Below are 18,454 nucleotides of genomic sequence, written 5' to 3'. Positions count from 1 at the left end.
TGTTCCATGGGAGAAGAGTAGGCATTCTCTTCCTTTGAGATTTACTGCCCCAGAAAACCTGCTGGATGATCAGCTGTAGGTTAGTTCTGACTCCACGGCACACAACACGATAGCAGCTCCATGAAAAGTAAGATGGGTAAGCTCTTCCTGTGTCATTTACAACCTCTGAAAAGCTGCTGGAGGTTCAGCCATGGCGACTTTGACTTGACGACAATGAGTATGAGTAGTAATCCTGTCTCACGGAGCCTGCATAGGTTAGTTCCAACTGTATCAAGTGGCTAACCGAGAGGTCAGCTGTTCAAATCCACCACCCTTGCAAGGGAGATGAATGAGCAATAACCTCTTGTAAAGATTTGCACCTTCACATGATGGAGGGACGTTTGGGTCGGAACCAGCTCGGCAGCATTGGATTTGGTTTCTTTTGGCTTCATTACCATCATTGAGGTTAGAATTTATAACACAAAGAACAACTAACACTACCTCGAACCCTGGCCTAGCCAAGTCAACACATATTTGGGGGCCACAATTCAATTCATGATAGGCAGTTCCCGAAAGAAGGAGTGCATTGGTGTTTCTCAGCCCAGGCTTCCTCCAGAACCAGTAGCAGCAGCAACCATAACGTTTGAACTGAAGGAGACACAGCTCAGGGAGCCCCATCTCTGTTTTTCAGCCCTGTCTGCTCCAGCCACCAGGGAGCCACTGCCTGGCTTCACATAGGCCTCTGCTCTCTGCTCTCTGCCATGCAGCAAGGGGCCAAGGCCTCCAGTGCAGAGCACCTTCCAGTCATGAGGGCCATCTGGCCCCACAGTTGCCTACAACTCAGCCACAAATAGCCAGCCTTTGGGAGTCACAGTGGGGTTCACACAGGCTCCACTGGGACTTGAGTCCCATAGTCTGAGCTCCAAACCTCCACAGGGGTCAACATCCATGATGGTTGTGGGAGCAGGGGGGTGGACAGTGCTGACGTCCTGCACCAGACATGTGGCTTCCCCTGGAGCACACTGCCCAAACCCTGCCCTCCTGCCAGAGCCAAGCCCGGTCCCCCCAAGCCTACGCCCCAAGCTCCAAGCCCACCTGATGCTTTTAAGCCCACCAGACTCCCTCAACCTCACCAGGCTCCCGTGAATCCAAGTAGCTTCACAAGCTCGTCAGGATCCCAGATTTTCTGAGTCTCTCTGGCTCTCCTCACACCCTCAAGCCTCTGTTGTTGTTGTTGTTGTTGTTGTCAGGTGTAATCGAGTCAAGCATGATGATCCTGCAGATCTGCACCCTGTCCTCTCCTGCACCATCCTCATCCTCTCTGACACATTTGAGCCTATTGCTGTAGTCACTGTGTTGATCCATTTTATCAAGAGTCTTCTGCTCCTTCACCATCCCTCCATCTTTCCAAGCATGGTGTCCCTCTCTAGGGAACAGCCCTTCCTAAGCAACACGCTTAAAAGTATGTGAGGTGAAGCTACGTCATCCTTGCCTCTAAGGAGCACTCTGGCTGCACCTTCTCCAAGACAGCTCTGTTTGTTCTTTCGGCAGTCCAGGGGCTATTCAGTACTCTTCTTCAACTTCAAATCACAACTCAAAGGCATCAATTATTCTTCTGTCATCTTTATTCATTGTCCAGCTCCCATGTATAGCAAGTGACTGAAGGGCCATGGCCCCTTAGTCATGCCCCCAGGATGCTCTGAGTTCACCCACTCCTCTGAACACCTTTCCCTATTATTATTATTCTATGTTACTGCAGTCACTGATGACTTCCACCATGGAGAGTACTGACGGCCCCTTGAGTCCCTGGGTGCCCACCTGGCTGCTTCCAGCCCTCCTTTGGACCCTCAGAGCCCATATCACTAGCACAGGGGGGCTGATACTGGAGTGGGTGACCTATGCACGTCCTCGCCTTGATGGTGTGTTACCGTCCTGTCCCTTGTACAACGTCCACTGTAAATATTGCATTCACACTGGCTGCTGGTGTCAGGAATGTCCTTGTTAGAGAAATACCACCTCTAGCTCAGTACTACAGGGAGCTCTGGTGACTTCGTGGTAAGGAGCTGTCCTGCCATTTGAACCCATCAGCCGCCCTGAGGGAGAAAAACAAGCCATCTCCTCCCTTGGGATTTTCAGCCTCTGAAATCCTGAGAGAGGGTCAGCTATGAGGCAGTTCTGACACAACGGCACTCAAGAACAGTTCAATATTACAGGCAGTTCTGGTGGCCTAGCGGGCAGGGAGTTGTTTTATAGCTTCTGAAAACCTACTGGAGGATCAGCTATGAGTTGGTTCCAACACAACAGCTCAGAAGAACAATTGGGGCCTGGTCTATAGAGAGTTGCACTGTAATCTCTCTGACAGGTCGAATCCACAAGGGCTCTAAAAGAGAACTTCCCCTGTGCTCTTTACAGCCTTAGTGGAAGCCTGCTATGAGTCAGTTCTGACTCAACAGCAATGAGTTTGAGTTTGAACCCAGGACCCCGTATGTCACTCCTGATCTGGAACCAGGGGCTGATCACCAAGACTACCTGTGAAAGGCTCCGGGGGAAGGGCTGTCCAGAGCAGTGACTCCTTCCCACTGACATGTTGCTTCCACTCCCCTTCAAGACCCGCATCGACATACTCGACCCTGTGAGCGTGGCTTGAGTGTCTCCATGGCTTGTCCATCTGGTACCCGTCTATCACCAAGGATCCCAGGCCCCATGCACGCCCTGCTTGTGTGCCCACAGATTGAAGTGTCAGATGGTCCCCAGATCACAGTTTTGACTCACTTCTCACCTGGCCCCCAGCAGTTCTCCTGAGAGCCCTTGGAGCTTCTCACTGTGACCTTGAGCTTCCTGAGGAAACAGGAACCTGTGAGGGGTGCTCCCAGCACACAGGGCAGCATCCCTGAGGATTGAGCAGTAAAGGAGAGGCCTCCTCTCATGCCCACTCATGTACTGCTTCTGGCACCTTCTCCATCTCTTCCCACACCAACCCTTTTGGTCCAGATGGTGTGGAACTACTGGCCCTGGGGATTTGACAGGTGTGGCTTCGTGAGGCCAGACCTTCCAGGCTCTCAGCTGGGTCGACCTGAGGGAACCAAAGTGAATCTAAGCTGGCTGACTTGATCGTACAATTCTTCATTTTCTACATACTCAGCTATCTGTGCTGTGGCAGAACCTGTCGTGTGCTTTAGAAATTCAGCATGACAAAAACCAACTCAAGGTGGATCATGGACCTAGGACTAAAACCAAGAACTATAATCTTCATTAAAGAAAAGCTTGGAAGAACACTAGAAGTCCTAATCCACAACATAAACAGTCTCCCAAGTATCCTGAAAAATCTACAACCAGGAGAAAATAAAATAGACAAATGGTATCTTCTAAGAATCAAATCCCTATGCACATCCAAAAATTTCTCCAACAGGGTAAAAAAGGAAGCCACAGACTGGGAAAAAATATTTGGTAATGACATGTCAGATAAGGGACTTATATCTAGAATTTATAAAATACTTGAGCACCACAAGATAAAGGTAAATAATCCAACAGAAAAATGGGCACAGGATATGAACAGACACTTCACCAAAGAAGACATTCAGATGGCCAACAAGCACATGAAGAAATTTTCAAAATCCCTAGCTCTAAAAGAGACGTAAATCAAAACAACTATGAGATATCATCTCACCCCAGTCAGAATAGCAAAATTTAACAGAACAGCAAACAGCAAATGCTGGCGAGGTTGTGGAGAAACTGGAACCCTTATTCACTGTTGGTGGGAATGTAAAATGGTGCAAACACTGTGGAAGGCAGTATGGTGCTTTCTCAAAAAGTTGCAAATAGAGATACCATTTGACCCAGCAATTCCACTGTGGGGAATATACCCCAAAGAGACCATAACTGACATCCAATTGCAGCTTTGTTCACAATAGCAAGGAGTTGGAAACAACCTAAGTGCCCATCAACAAATGAATGGATAGAGAAGCTGTGGTATATTCACACAATGGAATCCTATGCTGCATTGAAAAAACAAGGAACTCATGCAATATTATTCAAAATGGGTGACCCTGGAGGACATTATGCTGAGTGAAGTATCTCAGTCACAAAAGGACAAATACTGCGTGGTGCCACTGTTGTAAAACAGGACTGACCTTGGGGTTGGAGGGAGACTGAGAAAGATGGGTTCAATAATGTATACTCCATTGAAACAGATGAGGGAGAAAACTCTTTAAGAGGGGAAATTATTAGGTATTTTTGTCATGACAGGAGTCCAGATCGAAGGCTGCATAGTGGAGTGGACCTGGGAGGAGGGACTGTAGAACAATGAAAGAATTTTTCTCTTACTTTTCCAAGAGGGTAGTGTACTAGGGGTGAGTGTTGGGAGGGGAGAAAAGTGCAACAGTGAATGAATGGAAATCCAAAGTCTCTGTAAATTTTCATTGAAATGAGTAATAAATTTAAAAAAAAAAGAGAGAGAGAGAAATTCAGCCTGACCCTATTAGCTCCTGGGAGGGAACACAGAGAGACAAGCCTAGACTTGAGAGTCAGACCCAACTGGCCATGACTGCTGGCTCCTGTCACCGACCAAAGCGAGCCCTTTGTTGAATTGCATGCTTATTTGTTGTCACCATCCTGCTTTGTTAATGCTTCCTTCCTCCCTCACCCCCACTCTTTCTCGGCTCCTCCTCCTGCTTTCTCACATAGTGATTGACTTGTCTTTCCATTTTGGTTTGTCCATCCCACTTCCCACCAAGCTGTATGCTCTACTTTTCCTCTTCTCTTCTCTTCTTTTTAAATTACCGGGAAAACATACACAACAAAGCATTCTCCAATTCAGCAGTCTACAGGTAAACTACAGCGACGCTGATTACATTCTTCATGGTGTGTAATCATTCTCTTCTGAGTTATTCCACCACCTTTAACACAATACCCCTTCAATGCCTCCTAACAAATGCCCCCTTCCCCTGCCTTCTCCTCCTACCCCAGAACCCACTAACAAATGGTGCTTTCTGTGTATTTCCTTACTTCACACAAGTGAAGTCATGTAACATTTGTTCTCTTGTTTGTTACTGACTAATTTCACACAGCATAATGTTTAAAGTTCACTCATGCTGTGGCATGCATTGGGATGCAAATTTTCCGACTGACTGAGTAGTGTTCCATTGTGTGAAGATACTAGGTAGGACTGTGTACCTATGCATCTGCTGTCTGCTAATAGATGCTTAGATTGTTTTAGCCTTTGGACTAATGTTGGGTTTTTTTAAAAAAAATTCTTATTTTAATTGTGATTTTAATGAAAGTTCACAGAAAAGTTAGATTTTCACTCACTCATAGTTGCACATTTTACCCTATCGCTCCATTCCTCCTTCCCCAGTTCACTTTTAAAAAAAAAATATTCATTCATTGTTGCACAATTACCTCCCTCCCCACCCCCCAAATCCTCTTTGCAATGTACCTCTTATTCTGGGCTGTTGTCATACATATAATGCCTAATTATATATTCCTTTAAACATGTCTTTCTTTCCTCTGTTCCAAAGCAAAGTTTATAAAACATTACACAACATGAGTGATCCTGGAGGACATTATGCTGAGTGACATATCTCAGCCACAAAAGGACAAATACTGCAAGCCACCACTGCTGGTCTGACATGGGGTGTTGGAAGGAGAATAGGATAAGGGTGGGTACATAATGAACCTTTGGGCTATTGTGAAAGTGCTGCAGTGAATACAGGTTTACAGGTTTCTCTTTGCAGCCAACATTCTGCTTGCACTTATTTAGTTGTTGTTGTTATGTGCCATTGAGACAACTATTACTCATAGTGACCCTATACACAATAGTTCTGAACCCTGCACTATCCTAAACCAATCTCACCAACTCTGACACACCTAGCCCCATTATCCCAGCTACCGTGGCAAATCATCTCATCCAGGATCTTTCTCTCTTGCGTTGTCCTTCCACCCTTCCAAGCATGATGGCCTCTCCAAGGACTGGTCCCTCCTGGAAACATGACCAAAGTATGTAAGATGGAGCTTCAAAATTCTTGCCTCCAGAGAGCAATTTGGTCTCACCCTTTCCAGGACAGACCTGTTTGTTCTCTTGGCAGTCCATGGTATGTTCAATACAAAACCTTCTCCAGCACGACTGCTCAAAGGCATTGATTCTTCTTCTGTCATCCTTAGTCATTGTCCAGCTCTCAGATGCATAGCAAGCAGTTGAGAAGACCATGGCCTGGATCAGGTGCACCTCAGTCTCTAGACTGACATCATTGCTCTTTACTACTTTGGAGAGGTCCCTGACAGCAGACTTTCCCAATGCAACTTGCCTTTTGATTTCCTAACTACTGGAGCCAAGAATGTTGATTGTGGAGCTGATCAAGATTAAATTGTTAATAGTCTCACTGTTTTCTCCCTGTATCACAATGCTGCCAAGTGGCCCGGTGGTGAGAATCTTTGTCTTCTTGATGTTGAGCTCCAATACATATTGAAGACTGCAGTTCTTGACCTTCCACAGCAAATGCCTTCATCTCCTAAGTTTCATTAAGCAAGATGGTGTCATCTGCACAACGCAAGTTATTGATGAGTTTTCCTCAAATCCCAATGCCACATTCCTCCTCATAAAGTCCAGCCTCTCAAATGAGCTTTTCTGCATATAGATTGAAAAGGTATGGAAACAAGATATACTCCTGACACACTCCTTTTTTTTTTAATTTTTAGTGCCCTGAAATGCAATCACTCTCATTTAACTGGAGAGTGCCTGAAACCAGCATCCTAAGCCACCCCGTCCCCCCTCACCTTGGTGATTAGTGACGATCTCTAGAACATCTATTTGCTGTTGTGTGGTACAGGCTATTATCACTTATTAGTGTAGCTCTTTTCATTAATGCTACAAATTAGACATGATGACCTGAGGGTGATGATGGTGGTGGCAATTTTACAAAGACGACTTTTACTTTGCATCATCTACACGATTGCTTGTGGGGCAGGGTCACTTGGTGGTAGGAGCCTTGCTGGACACCTAGGTTTGATTCCTGGTCAGTACTCTGATGTGCAGCCACCACACACTTGTCAGTCAAGGTTGAATGTTGCTAAGATACTGAATGGGCTTCAGGGAGAATTCTAGATTAAGAAAGACTAGGAGGAAAGGCCTGGTGATACATTTCTGAATCGGAGAAAAAAATTCCTATAGATCACAAGGATCTAGTCCACAGCTGAGCCTGGAGATGACCCAGGACTGGCAGCGATTTGTTTTGCTGTTTGTTTTGTTGTTATGAGTTGAAGGCTGGCTCAGGGTCAGCAAAATATTTACCAGTTTTGTGTCTGCCCTTCTCATATTTCAGGCCTCCTTTATGAAGGGCCATTTGCCTACAGTCTGATATAATTTTTTTTGTTGTTGTTGTTGTGAAGCACTGTCAAGTCAAGAATAATTCATAGTGAGCCTATGAACAATGGGTCTGAGCTTTGTCCTGTCTTGTGCTGTCCTCATCATTCTTAATATATGTGAGTTGGGCCATTAAAAAAAAAAAACCACACACACACAACAAACAAACAAAACAAAACAAAACAAATATATATATATGAGCCTATTGCTACAGTCACTGTGTCAGTCATTCTTGTTCAGGATCTTCCTCTCTTTCACTGACCCTCCACCTTTCCAAGGATGATGTCATTTTCCAAGGATTGGTCTCTTCTGACAACATGCCCAAAGTATGTGAGATGAAATTCCATCATCCTTGCTTTGAAGGAGCACCCTGACTGCAATTTCTCCAAGAGAAATTTGCTTTTCTTTTTTAGAAGCCCATGGGATATTCAGAACTCTTCTCTAACATCACAGCTCAAAGGCATAGGTTCTTCTTCTATCATCTTTATTTATTGTCCAACTTTCAGACACATAGGAAGTAATTGAAAAGACCATAGTGTGAAACAGCACACCTTACTCTTTACACTAACTTTGTTGCTCTTTAGCACTTTGGAAAAGTCCTTGACAGCAGATTTTTCCAGTTTCCTAACTGCTGGTATCAAGGGTGTTAATTGTGGATTCAGGAAAGATGCAGTCCTTTATAAGTTCCGTGTACTTGTACATTCATACCAGAAAATGTTGCTGGCTTACTTGTGTTGTTGTTGTGTTTTCTTCAGCTTTTTGGCATTGCTTCTAAGCTTCTTTTATCCGTTAGAAGTTGGCCATCAATATAATTATTATCTTTTCTCCCTGACTTCCTTTAAGACATTTTCTTGGTATTCTATAATGCCATTACAAATATTTCAGACTAGGATTTATTTTTTTTTTTTTACTGAGATTTTAATGAAAATTTACAGAAAACTTGGGATTTCCATTCATCCATTGTGGCACATTTTTCTCCCTACCCACCCTCAATTTGCTTTTCTCTTTAAAAAACCCTTTTATTGTTGCACAATTTCCCCCTCACCATCCCCCACCCCCAGTCTACTTAGCTATGCACCTTTTTTCTGGATTCTTGTCATGCATGTAATACCTAATATGGATTGAGGCTCAATATCAAGATCACAAAGATTCTCACCACTGGGCCAATTGGCAGCATTAGGATAGATGATGAAGAGATTGAGATTGTACACAGCTTTACTTTGCTTGGCTCCACAGTCAACACTCTCGGCACCAGCAGCCAGAAAATTAAAAGAAGTATTATGATGGGAAAGTCTGCTGTTAAGGACCTCTCCAAAGTACTGAAGAGCAATGGTGTCACTCTGGAGACAAAGGTGATCCTGATACAGGCCATGGTCTTTGCAATCATTTGCTATTCTTCAGAGAGCTGGACAATGACTAGGGATGATAGAAGGAGAATTGATGCCTTTGAGCTGTAGTGTTGGAGAAGAGTATTAAATACACCATGGACTGCTAGGAAAAGGAACAGGTTCGTCCTGTGTTGTTGTTAAATGCCATCCAGTTGTAGATGGCTCATAGCGCTCCTATGAAAGAAAGGCCTGAGCACTGTTCATAGAGTTTCCGTAGGCAAGTCATTTCAGAAATGGATACCACTCTTGCTTCCAAGCTTGTTTTAATCGGGAAGCTCCACCAAACACTGTCCACCATGGGTAACCATTATTGCATTTGACACATCAGTGTCACAGTGTTTAACATCACAGTAACCATGAGTGCCCTCTGTAATGTTATACACAAATCAGTGCTATACCACTTAGAAGAATGTTTGACAGAAAACAATTTAAACCAGGTCTGAAGGCCCCAGATTAAAATCACCCACCTTGGGCTTAGTAGTATAACTTTCTGTCCACTAGGCCAACACAGCTCTCTCTCTGTTGTGGTTGTTATTGTCGTTAAGTGTCTTCAAGTCATAGATGACTCATAGTGACCCTATGAATGAAAGACCTGAGCACTGTTCATAGAGTTTCTGGAGGAAATCCATTTTGAAAGTGGATGCCATTCCTGCTACCAAGCTTGTCTTAATCAGGAAGCTTCACCAAACACTGTCCACCATGGGTAACCATTATCACATTTGGCAAAGAGGTTCATCCTGGAGAGGGTTAAACCAGGCTGCTTTTTGGAGGCAAGGATCATACTTTGGACATGTTGCAAGGAGGGACCAATCCTTGGAGAAGGATGTCATGCTTGGGAGGGTGGGGGGACAACTCAGGAGAGGAAGACCCTCTATGAGGTGGATTGATTCAGTGACTGGTGTAATTGGGATGAGTGTGTCAGAGACAGATTGGCACAGGATAGAGCAGGGTTTAGGGCTGTTGTATGTAGGGTCACTATGAGTTGCAGGCAACTCGATAGCACATAACAACAACAACAACATTCAAGTAGAAGAAGTGGCCATAATGTTCATGGTGATGGAGCTACAGATATGGATGTGTAAATGTGTGTTTATATATATTTGTGTGAATATATATATATTTATATATATATATATATATCTCATCTGTTTCAATGCAGTGTACATTATTTAAAGTGTCCAGTCCAGAACAAAGAACAAAGAAGAGGAAAGAAAAGCAAAGATATATAGAAACAATTTGAACAAAAGTTTAACTTTGCAAAGCTCAACTCTCAGAACTCTGACAACTGTAAGAACTAGATGGTGTCCAGCAACCACTGCTGACCACCCTAAAAGAGATGACAGTAAAAGAGCCTGGGTAGAGTAGGGAGAAATGTAGACTAAGACTCAAAAACAAAAGAAAAAGGCTTAGTGGCTTAAAGGAGACTGATGGAACCCCTGAGACTAGGGTCTTTAGAGCAAAACTCACCCAGCAGCTCAACTGTCAATCAAACAATAGACAGTCCTGTAAGGTAATCAATAACACAGAAAGACATTCACCCTTTAGAATAATCAAGCACATGGGGGTTAAAAGAGCAGTGTTTGCCCAAAAGACAGGAAGTGATAGCATAGGAGGATTAATGGAAATGAGAATGACTGGGAGGAAGTTGAAAAAATGTAATTACACTGTTGATATTGTTGTAATAGGACTCATAGTGACCCTATGTACATTAGCTATGAACCCTGCCCTATCCTGAGCCAATCTCATCATCTTCAACAGACCTAATCCCATTTCTCCAGTCACTGAGTCAACCCGTCTCCTCCTGGGTCTTCCTCTCCTGAACTGTTCTTCCACCCTTTCAAACGTGATGTTACTCTCCAAGGACTGGTTGGTCCCTCCTGGCTATGTTCCCAAAGCATGTGAGATGGAGCTTCAAAAATCCTTGCCTCCAGGGAGCAATTTAGTTTCACACTTTCCAGAACAGACCTGTTTGTTCTCCTGGAGGTCCATGGTATGTTCAACACTCTTCTCCAGCATCACAACTCAAAGACATAGATCCTTCTTCTATCATCCTTAGTTATTGTCCAACTTTCATTCATAGCAAGTAATTGCAAAGACCATGGCCTGTATCAGGTGCACCTTAATCTTCAGACTGACATCATTTCTCTTCAGTACTTTAGAGAGGTCCTTGACAGCAGACTTTCCCAAGAAAATTGTCCTTTGATCTCCTAATTGCTGGTGCCAAGAATGTTGATTGTGGAATCAAGCAAGCTGAAGTTATTAATAATCTCAATCTCTATCAAGGTGCTATCAATTGGTCCAATGGTGGGAATCTTTGTTTTCTTGAGCCGCAATCCATAATGAACAACAAACAACAACAATTACAGTGGAAGCATCAAAATTATGTTATGAAACAAAATATGCATGGATGGTTGAATAGAAAACCAATTTGCTTTGTAAACTTTCACTTAAATCACAATTTTAAACACAAGTAAATTAAAACCCTGTGCAGCACAGTTTTGCATGGGGTTGTCATGAGTCAGAATCAATCCCATGGCAACTGGTTAAACTCTACTTCAAAAAATACTGGTGAGAATGAAGAGACATCATTTTGTAAGGCCCCGGCAGGAAGTCCATGCTCCTCCCAAACCCCTTTAGTCTGAGGGATTCCTTCCAGTGCCCACTGACCAGCCTCCAGCCCCTTGCATGCAGGCTCTAATTCCTTGTTAAATTAGCAGCAGGCCCCCAAAACATAGTGCCCCACAGTACCCTTCTCTCTGGACCTGCAGCAAGCTCAGAGCTCTGAAAGCGAAAAACCAGATGCAGGCTTGGCCCTTGTTGAGACCACGCATGAGGAGCAATTTCAGGGACAGCTGCCTCTCCAACTGTGGCACCCTGATTGAACAACTGCTGCAGATTGATAAGAATGTGGCAGAAATGGAAAGTAGGTAAATGCTAATAATACGTTTTATCTGATGGCAATCAATAGCTATAGCTTTCAATTCACAAAAAACCACTCAGGCCTCAAGCATGAGGTCTGCTTTTCTTTTTTATTTTATTATTATTATTATAATTAATTTTAATAAAAGTTTACAGAGACTTTGGATGTCCATTCATTCATTGTTGCATTCTTCTCCCTGCTCAACCTCCCCCTCCTCTTCTCTTTGAAAAAATAAAAGAAAAAATTCTTTCATTGTTATACAATCCCTCCCGCCAAGTCCACTCCACTATACAGCCTTCATTCTGGACTCCTGTCATGACAAAAATACCTAATCATGTATCCTTTTAAACAGTTCTTTCCCTCATCCGTTTCAATGCAGTATACATAATTTATCCATCTTTCTCAATCTTTCCCCAACCCCAATGTCAGTCCTGTTTTACAACAGTGGCACTATGCAGTATTTGTCCTTTTGTGACTGAGATATTTCACTCAGGATAATGTCCTCCAGGGTCACCCATTTTGAATAATATTGCATGAGTTCCTTGTTTTTCAATGCAGCGTAGGATTCCATTGTGTGAATATACCACAGCTTCTCTATCCTTTGGTTTGTTGATGGGCACTCAGGTTGTTTCCAACTCTTTGCAATTGTGAACTAAGCTGCGATAAACATGGGTGTGCACGAAGCCTGCTTTTCTTTCAGAAGCCCCTGTATCTGGCAGGATGGGTCGTAACAACAGTGGACACAGACCAAAAATACCTACACTTTCCGAGCTGAACTGAGTGGTCACGCAGGCTGCTCCATGTAGGCTGCCTCCTTCCACTTCAGTCCCTTCAACGGGTCTGATTGGTCTCCAAGACTCTCAGGTTTACCACAGCCCTACTATGCGTGTCTGCTCACAGTCAGAGCCCTACTTGGCCTTTGAGGAAACTGGTACCCCTTCCCCAGAAATCTCAGTGCCTTCAGCAAGAGAAGGTGAGTAAGGTGGCCATGGCCATTGTGGAATGACGCCACAGTGCTCTGCGTGCCCCCCCCAGCCCTGGGGTGGTGAGGGCATGAGGGGAGTGATGTCAGCGCTGCTGACCTAATCCCTGTCATTCCTCTCAGTAGAAGGGCTGTTCCTACCCGGGGCAGGGTCTAGAGCCCCACCCACTGAGTCCTGGCTGACCGGAAGCTGAGGTGGAGAGCAGTCTACTGGGGGCTTGAGGGAGAGTTCCAACACCAGCTGGGGGCCGGGCTGTTCAGGCAGCAGTGTGGACAGACAACTGGAGAGCGTGCTGGAGATCTGGAGGCTGAGAGCAACAAGAAGGGGATTGGAACGGAGGCAGAGCGAGTGGGGTGCCCACCACACCAGGAACAAGGGTGAGAGGGAGAGCAAGAGAGGAACTATTTTCAGAGTTGTACAACTGGGATCAAAATGGCTATGCCAAATGTACATGCACACACACAATTCACACACAGCCATGTTCACACAGCGTACCCACACTCAACTCTCATTTTCACACGTATGCACTCAATAGACTCCCACACTCATACACACACACACAGATTCACACACAACATACACTCACGTGCTCTCACTCTCACATGTATACATCTCATAATCACACATATACATATTCACATGTACGCATGCGTACACTTACACAGCATAATCACACGTTCACACCCACACCCACACAACGTATCCACACACCGACAATCACACACCCATGCAGCATACCCACATGCTCACCCTCACACACAAACTGTGACATATACAGGACATACCCGTACTCATGCAGAGACACAACACATTCACACACACACACACACACACACACACACACACACACACGGTGGCACCCTCTGTAATCTTTCAAACAAGAAGCCATCACACCAGGAGCATGGTGGATCATGAGCTGTCCTGGGCACCCGGCCGTGTGAGGGCCCAGGCCCTCGTTCGAAGGTGCTGCCACCTCCCCTGTTGTCTCAGGAAGCTGCTCGGCTGGGCCCAGGGGCTGCCTTGGGCGCCCTCCTTCAGCTGGCAGCACCTGTGTCTGCTCTCTGAGAAGCATTAATTACCTGCCTTTGCAAATTAGAGTCTTCCTTGATTTCAGACATTTTGCTCCTTTAAAAGGAAATGGAGGTGATTTTTTAAGTGGGAAGAGGAGCTCATTTGGCAAATTGCTAAAGCTGAGCTGTCTCCACCCTTGGCAGGAAGGAGAGAGTTGCTGGGGACAAATGTGGAATCCAGAACAGAAAGTCTGCAGGAAGGAAGCAGCTACTGCCCTGGGCTCTCAGGGAGGGACAGGTGCAGACACCAGGCCTGTGGGTGGGTCAAGGCTTCCCACCTGCGACCCCCTCCCAGGCAGGCAGTAAGGGCAGGGACTCACCCTGGAGCTGATAACACAGTGCAAGCCAGACTCCCTCTGACCATTTATGGAGCCCAAGCCGCCTGGAGTCTGGAATTAGCAAGGCGTCTGGATGTAGTCTGAAAGATAACCCCTGCAGACAGTCATCCTGTGGGAGCCACTCTAACCCCTTGAGCCCCAGCTCCACAAAGCCTGGTTCTCATCATTGAGGTTGAGAGCTGATGGCTCACTGGAGATAGCCAATATCTAAAAAGTCAGTCCCAGTCCTAGGAGCATATCCCTGTGGTGTGGGGGCTGCCACACGGTCGCATCTTCCTCCTGTCACTCCTCGCTCCTCGAACTCTCTGACCTCACTGTGTCTGAGTCACGTTCGCATTTCCTCTCTGTGCTGTTGCCTCCCCTGCTCTCCTCCGCCCTGATAACTCCTAACACCTGGCCTGGGGCCCTTCTTACTTCTCTCCACCCCACCCAGTGTCCTGGGATCCTTCCCCTGGTGTGATATGATCTTTTCCCTCAGGAGTTGTGTGCAATCTGGAGATGACTACAGCCTTCAGTGTGACTTACATCTCAACATCAAGAAGGCAAAAATCATCAAGCACAGGCCAACAGGACTCAGAAGGGGCAGAGCGTACGAGGGTGAAAGAGACGCAGAGCCTGGTGGATCTCTCTCTGAAGGACAGAGGGAGTAGAGATGGAACATTCAAGAAAACCAAAGTTTTTAAATTAAAACAGAAAGAGCATAGAATGAGACCTACTTAGAGCTGGGCAACATGAACCTTTTTTTTTTCCTATTTGACATTTTTATTTTTTTTAGACTTTATACTGGTTTATTTACAAAGCTCATATACATTGTTTTTACACCGGATCTTTCCCATTTCCTTCACTCCTGCTTCCCTCCACCCTCAAACCCTGCATCCTGAATCTGGAACCCCTGCCTCCTGTCAGCCTCATGTTCTTCATCCTCCCCTATTGTATTCTTTCCTCTTCTGTTTAGTTTTTTAATAAACCACAAAATATGTGAATTTGACTTTTTAAAATATTTTTATTGTTTTGTGTATAATCATTCATATATATTGTCTATTGTATATGTATTTTGTATTTTATATGATCATTCATAAACATGATATTTTATGTAATTAATTACACTGCTTTGTGCCTATTGTTGTTTTTGTTGTTATGTGCCGTCGAGTCTCCTCCAACTCACAATGACCCTATGTACAACAGCCCTAAACTCTGCTCTATCCTCTGCTGATCTTATTGTTTCTGATACACCTATACCCCAGTCACTGAATCAATCTACTTCATGGAGGGTTTTCCTCTCCTGTGCTGTCCCTCCACCCTCCCAAGCATGACGTCTCTCTCCAAGGACTGATCTCTCCTTGCAACGTGTCCAAAGTAGGTCAGACGAAGCTTCAGAATCCTTGTCTCCAAGGAGCCAGCCTGGTCTCACCCCTTCTAAGGTTTATTCTCCTAGTAGTCCATGATATATTCAATAAGCACCACAGTTTCAAAGGCATCAATTCTCCTTCTATCAGCCCTAGTTATTGTTCAGCTTTCTGATGCATAGCAAGTAATTGCAAAGACTATGGCCTGTATCCGGTGCACCTTAGTCTCCACACTGACATCGTTGCTCTTAAGTACTTTGGAAAGGTCTTTGACAGCTGACTTTCAAAGTGCAATTCATCTTTTAATTTCCTGGCTGCTGGTGCCAAGAGTACTGATTGTGGAGCCAAGCTAACTAAAGCTATTCCTCCTCCTTTGTGTTTTCATACTTGAGGGTTCAGCTTTAGACTCATTATCTGTTAGTCTAATCGTGGGGGTCATTAAGGAAGCAGAATTGCCAGCCACCCAGTGCCATAGCTTGTCACATCTCTGCCTCTCTGCTCTAGATGAGGCTTGGGGAAGAGGCCACACTGTCCGCCACTGGGCAGAGAGGAGAGCTCTGTCTTGGCCAATGGGAGAGGAGCAGAGAGTCAGGAAATTGTGGGGTGAAGGCATGGAAAGGGTGAGACCAGGCTGCTTGGCCCTGAAGGTGTTGACACCAGGTGTTACCAAACGGGCAGGGCCCGCACCAACTCTAGTGACAGGCCCACTGGCCTGGCTGTTCTGAGTTTGCCCTGAGAAGATCACGCAGAGGGACAGGGCGAGGGCTGAGGGGTTCCCTGACAGGCCCTGGCTTCACTCTGCCTCCATGCCAGAGGTTTACCCAGAGAGCACGTAGTCCTAAGGTGCTTGTCCATGGAGGCATGGCTTACACAGAATAAGGGGCCTGCACCTTGACTATTTGGATCTAGAACGTTTGCATACCTGCTATACATGTAAGGTATAGTTGTGGCTCTGTGGTAAAATTCATACCTGCCATGCAGGAGTTAGCCTGGCAGTGGCTTATATGTGGTTATAAACAGATTTAAATAGAGCTTCCAGACTAAAAAGAAGAAGGAAAGGCCTGGCAATCTACTTTTAAAAATCAACCATGGAAACTCTATGGATCATATGTGCACAGTGTGGTTTAGCAGCTAACAATGACACACATGTGTAATTGCTTCCTGGTTTCACGTTCAGTGTCTCCTCAGCACCAACCTGACCAGCCCCCTGACCTCTCAAGCCCTTCCTAGTTATTCCGCCCCTCTAACAGAAGAAACTGCCCCTCTAACTCCACTCTTCTCACCTTACCCTGAGGCTTCTACAACAGAATCAGTCAGTATTGTGTTGTCTGTGAGGGTCATCCACGTTCCTCCTTGGGAAGTGCACTATTTAGTGCATTGTGGTGTCCTAATAAATGCAGAGAGAACAGTGTATCTGTCCATTCCCTTGAAGGACATTCAGATAGATTCTGGATTGGAGCCATTATGAAAAAAGCAGCCATGAACTTTGTGTCCATATCTTTCCCAAACATTGCACTCGTGTTGGTGGGTGTACACCCAGCAGAGGAATTTCCGGGCACAGGGTGGCCATGTTCCACTTTTGGAGACAATTCCTAACAGTTTTCTAAGGTGGAGGTATCAACTTATCCTCCTGCTGGCGTGGGCCAGAACTTCAGTGACTTTACATGGGACTGCCAGTTACTTAGATTGTAGGTAGGCTGGCGGGTGTAGAGTAACATTTTGTTGGAAGGTTTTTAGACTACTTGTGGGCACTGTTAGTCATCAGAGGAGTATGTTGGTGATCTTTCCAGAACTGCTATTGGCATTGGTAGCTGGCCTGGCAGTGGTGTTTATATAACGTCAAAGCAAGAAGGGCCCAAACATTCAAGGTGGGGCTCCTGTCCTCGAGAGGCTGAGCTATTAGGTGTAAACCAAAGACTAGAGGCAACTGGGGAGGAGGGTGGAGAGAATGGTGCAGCAATGAAGGAGTGAAAGCCCAGAATCCCTGTGAATGTTCATTGAAACGAATAAAATTTAATAATAATAATAAAAAAAACAATAAAAAAAAAAACCAAAAAACAAAGACTAGAGGCAAGGATTAGTGTTGAGAAGCCAGCAGAAGGGGAATCTCTGGGAACAGGGGATGAGGTTGCAGGTAAGAAGCAACTTCAAGAGCATGAGAGATGGCTTGTGAGTAATGGAGAACTTCTGATTTGTTCAAGAAAAGCTGACACACATCTAATGAAATTTCCTGGTAGGTACATAGAGTGGCCTGGTGGTGTTAATGATTAAGTGCTTGACAGCTAACCAAAAGATTAGAGGTTCAAGCCCAATCAGAGAACCCTCAGAAGAAAAGACTGGAGATCTAATTCCTCAAAATCTGACATTGAAAACTCAGTGGAGAGTCCTGGGCCATGCAGCAACTCAATGGCAACTGCTGTTGTTGCTGTTATTGTTGTTACGTACCATCGCATCGAAACCAACTTATAGCTGACCCTCCATCAGGTTTCCAGAGGCAATCACATGAAATGAGTGTCCATTCTTCTCAGGCACAGCAACTCGTGGATTTGAACTATATGCCTGTAAGAGATGCAGCTTTTTACTATGGAGGCCACCAGAGCTCCCTCAGTGGCAACTAGTTTGATTTTAATTTTTTTTTAAAGTTTACATAGTTAAAAAGCTAAAAAATCCCTCAAACTGAAATATCCTTAACAACACACCCGCTTTGGGCTAGATCTGACCCCAGACATCAGTTCCCAAGATTAGGTCAGGCCTGGACCAGGGCGAGCCAATCCCAATGTCCCTACTGTTCCCAGAACCTCTCATCCCAGCCTCACCTATGTCAGTAATGAAAAGATGACCTTGGGAACTGATATGTGGGGCGGACTCCTCCTGACCAGGCAGGTTGCTCTCGCCTCCCTCGGTAGCCTGCGTGCAGACCAACACAGAAGCTCCCAAGCGCAGGCGTGTGCTCCCTTGAGGGCCTGTCTTATTGAGGAGACAATGCCATTAACGAATCAACCTATAACTGATCATAAGACATTGATGGAAGCAGCTGGATCATGTCTGATAAAGTGGAGGGCCAAAAAACCCC

Source organism: Elephantulus edwardii, unplaced genomic scaffold (assembly GCF_000299155.1).
Source record: "Elephantulus edwardii isolate Elephantulus edwardi_28Jun2011 unplaced genomic scaffold, EleEdw1.0 scaffold00133, whole genome shotgun sequence".
NCBI classification, from domain to species: domain Eukaryota; kingdom Metazoa; phylum Chordata; class Mammalia; order Macroscelidea; family Macroscelididae; genus Elephantulus; species Elephantulus edwardii.
This window is presented reverse-complemented; position numbering follows the sequence as displayed.